Here is a 4,845-nt window from a genome sequence, read left to right on the forward strand (position 1 = left end):
TTTTTCTCTCATTCTGTGATCATAACAATTATGGTAGGTACAAATATACCTTAAATTTTTTTTCATTGACTTATAATCGATATCAATTCAAGTTAGGAAATATTAATGCAGAACAATCCGGTCGCTATTTTTCTCAACATATAAGTATGTAAAGAATACAGGGATATAGTATTCAACTTGAAATTTTACCTGCACTCATTCTAAACAACACACAAGTCTCAGAATAATATTTCCAAAAATCTTATAACAATTTCTAGTATATATGAGTGTCTGAAAAAGAGAATCTTGCCAGACAGTGGTTACATGTTGATTTTAAATTATTAAAAATACATTGACTCCTAAATAACACCTAAAATCTAGACTTGAAACCCTCTGAAGTGGCAGGAGCGGGGAGCAAGTACACCAATGTACTGCTAAAAGAAGGAATGTGAATTCATGCAAATAGTTAAATCATATTTTTCTCCTCATAACTACTTAAGATAAGGAGTGTTGAAGAACTTGAAGAAGGAAAGTGAAAAATTGTAAAATCTTGAACGTTCGTGAGATGGTGCAGACCTAGATGAGGAGCCACAGTGAAGGGTTAGGACAGCATGAGGACACTAGCATTTAAGAAGGTGACCTTAGGAGAAAAATACAAAAAGGAAGGGTAGGAAGAAGTAAAAAAAAAAAAAAACAGACCAATTCCAAATGTTTGTTCAGAGATGTTAATGAGCCCAAGATAAGGAAATTTTTCTTTATCCAATTTCTTATTATATAAGATATGGCCATATTTGTCCAGAACTCTATATAATTATATTATCACTAGAATTAAACTATGCTATTGATCAAAAAGACTTTCGTTGGCTTCCCTGAGAATAAACATACATATGCATTCAAGTGTACATAATTTTGTTCCCATGGAAAAAGTTTCGATATTATTGAATTATATGATTTTGAGGGAAAAGTCTTTGTCTTTTTCATCTCTGTGTCTCCAACACTTAGAACTGTGCTACACACGTAGGAAAGACTATTTATTCATTCAATATGTTCCTATTGAATGCATAGATAAATATCTAACATAGATAATAGATCTGCAAAATTAAATAATTTACTAAATATCTTTAGAAACACACACGGATATTATTTTGGACTGCCTTTATAATACTTCTAAAGTTGGGATTTGACCTAGTACTACTTGTCGGCTTTGTTACTGTTCTTGAATAAGGAATAATTAGCTATGAAACAAAAATAGAATGCCAGAAAATTGCAAACTGGTCTTTAGTACCAGCAACATGTCTATTATCCATTATACAGCCCTGATGGACTGTCATTAATAAGATAGTGTTAATAGAGCCAAGATCTTAAGTTTAGTGAGTTTGACTAAAGTGAGAATCTGCTCTGAAGCTGTATTGGTTTTCTAAACAGTCATACAGGAGTCTCAGAAATATTTGTTATTTTGTATATAACATAAAAGTATTCCTGTGGAAAAAAACAAGAGACATATGTGCGCTAAATAATTTCAGATTATAAAAGGCCTTCTCTTCAGTTGTTTCCTTATGAATTTTCAAACATCTCCCAGAAGCCACCTGAGATAAAAGAAACCCCAGAGTCAAGCTCCCAGGCCCCAGACAGAGTGTACCCATGGTTGATCTTAGGTATATGCAACAATTTACCTGTCTTAATGCCAAGAAGGGCTAACCAGAATTGTCAGCCAGAAGGTAGGCTATTCTGTCTCATCACCAATACTAGTTCTAGCACCCAGAACAGTGCACATAGCAGGTAATGAATAAATACTCACTGACTGCATGATAAAACTATTTCCCAAGTTGTTGACTGATGTTTGGAAATCCACAATACATTCTTTTAAAATATATACCTCTCGAGGAGAAGTAGGACTTTAGGTATCTCAGATAAAAAGCACTGTATTCATCATACTCCTCAGTATATCACACATGATCATTGTTTTATACAAAGTTCTCTCTCTCTCTCTCTCTCTCTCTCTCTCTCTGTGTGTGTGTGTGCGTGCGTGTGAGTGCACGCGTGTGTAATATCACCTCCATTATTCTCCTTTCCTCCACACCAAACATCCACCACTATCTCTATGCTAGCCATAGACCTCTGCTTTAACGTATTTGATATATATTTCTATATATAAATGCATCCTTGAAAAACGTAAAGTGTTGTTTAGTGCATGTAGGCATTTTGTAGGTATTTTTATTTTGTAGAAATGGTTCCCTATCTTAATTTTTCACTTAGCACTACAGTCCTGTGCTCTATCTATGTTGCTGTGTATAACTCCTGTTTCTAACATGGCATTTCATAGTGTGTAGCCATATTTTACTTATTCATTTCTCCTTTAACAGGAGAAATAGCACCCAAACCACCTCTAATTTCCCTCTCTACAGACATTGCAGCGCTAAGCAACCTCATCCAAGTCATTTTAATGACATTTTTTAGAATATCTTTGGAATAGTTACCCAGGAGTAGGGCCACTGGGTCATAGAGATAAGTTCATCTACTTTTACTAGATACTGCCAGATCGCTCTCCAGAAATGTAGCATCTACTCTCTCAGATCAATGAAGAAAGTTCCTGTTTTCTTACACTCCCACCTATACTTGGTATTATCCAGCTTTAATTTGCCAGCTGTTGGATGTTTAAAATAGTATCTCATTATTGTTTTAATTTGTATTTTTCTTCATACACTTGTAGCCACTCGGGTTTCCTTCTTTTATGAATTGATTATTTACATCGGTTGCTCATTGGTATGGTGGGGCTTTGGTTTGTTGTTGCTCTTCCTGATGTTGATTTATAATGATACCTTGTATATTTCAATGTTACTCTCTTTTGGGTTGTAGGCATAACAAACTCTTCTCCCAATTTGTGTTCTATTAATTTTATTTATTTGTCCTTTGCTGAACAGAAAACTTAATTTGGATGTCATTTAAGACATTTTCATTACATGGTTTGCTTTTATTTTTTTAAATTTTTTTCAATTATCGTCGACGTACAGTATTTTATTAGTTTCAAGTGTACAACACAGTGATTAGACATTTATATAACTTATTAAGTGATCACCCCAATAAATCTAGTACTCATCTGACACCATATAGTTACTGTGATATTACTGACGATATTCCCCATGCTATACTCTACATTCCCATGACTATTTTGTAACTACTAATTTGTACCTCTTAATTTCTGCCCCCTTCACCCGTCCCCTACCCTCCAATCTGACAACCATCAAAATTCTCTCTGTATTTAGATGCTTGTTTCTGTTGTTTGTTTATCTTATTCTCTAGATTCTACATATGACATTTGTCTTTGTCTGACTTACTCCATTCAGCCAGCACAATACCTCCTGGGTCCATCTATGTTGTTGCAGATGGCAAGATATCATTCTTTTTTTATGACTAATATTCCTGTGTGTGTGTGTGTGTGTGTGTGTGTGTGTGTGTGTGTACACCACCTCTTCTTTATCCATTCATCCATTGATGGATGGACATCTAGGATGCCTCCATATCCTGGCTACTGTAAATAATGCTGCAATGAACATATAGATTCACATGTCCCTTCAAAGTAATATTTTGAGTTTCTTCAGATAAATACCCAGAAGTGGGATAACTGGGTTTTTCCTTGTCTCTTGTTATAGCTTTTGTTTTAAAGACTATTTTGTCTGGTATGAATATTGCTACCCCAGCTTTTTGTCGTTGTTGTTTCTATTTTCTTGAAACATCTTTTTTTATCCCTTTACTTTTAGCCTGTGTGTGTCTTTTGATCTGATGTAAGTCTCTTGTAGGCAGTATATGTAAGGGTCTTTCTATCTTTTGATTGGAGCATTTAATCTATTTACATTTAAAGTTATTGTTGCTAGATATGTAATTATTGCCATTTTATTATTTATAATTTTTATCTTTTATCTTTCTTTTCTTAAAGAAGTCCCTCTAACATTTCCTGTAATACTCACTCTGTGATGATGGGTAACTCTTTATCTGTCCTTGGATTCTAAATGATAACTTTGCTAGATAGAGTAATCTTGGTTGTACATTCTTGCTTTTCATCACTTTGAATATTTCCTGTCAATTTCTTCTAGCTTGCAAAGTCTCTGTTAGAAATCAGCTCACAGTCTTGTGGGAGCTCCCTTGTGGGTAACTGATTTTCTCCTGCTGTTTTAGGATTCTCTTTTTCTCTTTAAAATTCAATTGCAATGTGTCTTGATGTGGGCCTGTTTGGGTTTATCTTGTTTGGGACTTTCTGTATTTCCTGGACTTGTATGTCTATTTCCTTCATCAAGTTAGAGAAGTTTTCAGTCATTATTTCTGGAAATAGGTTTTCAATTCCTTGCCCTCTCTTTTCTCTTTCTAGTATTCCTATGATGCAAATGTTGGTATGCTGTTGTCCCAGAGTTCCCTTAAATTATCCTCACTTTTTTTAATTCTTTTTTCTTGTTGCTGTTCTGATTGGATGTTTTCTGCTACCTTATCTTCTAAGCCTCTGATTCTATCTTCTGCTTCATCTAATCTACTGTTAATTCCTCCTAATGTATCCTTCATTTCATTAATTCTTTCTTTCTGACTGGTTCTTTTTGATGTTTTCTATCTCTACTTTTATGTTTTCAATCTCTTAGCTAAAGTTTTCACTGAGTTCATCTACTCTTTCCCTAAATTCATTGAGCATCCTTATAACAAGCATTTTGAACTTTCCATCTGGTAGATTGCTCATCTCCATTTTGTTTAGTTCTTTTTCTGGAGCTTTGTTCTGCTCTTTCATTTGAGACATGTTTCTTATCTTTCTATTTTGGCTGCCTACTTGTGTTTGTTTCTAGGTATTAGGTATGGCTACTATGTCTTAGTAGAGTGGCCTTATTT

This window comes from Pteropus vampyrus, unplaced genomic scaffold (assembly GCF_000151845.1).
Source record: "Pteropus vampyrus isolate Shadow unplaced genomic scaffold, Pvam_2.0 Scaffold9, whole genome shotgun sequence".
Taxonomy (NCBI): Eukaryota; Metazoa; Chordata; class Mammalia; order Chiroptera; family Pteropodidae; genus Pteropus; species Pteropus vampyrus.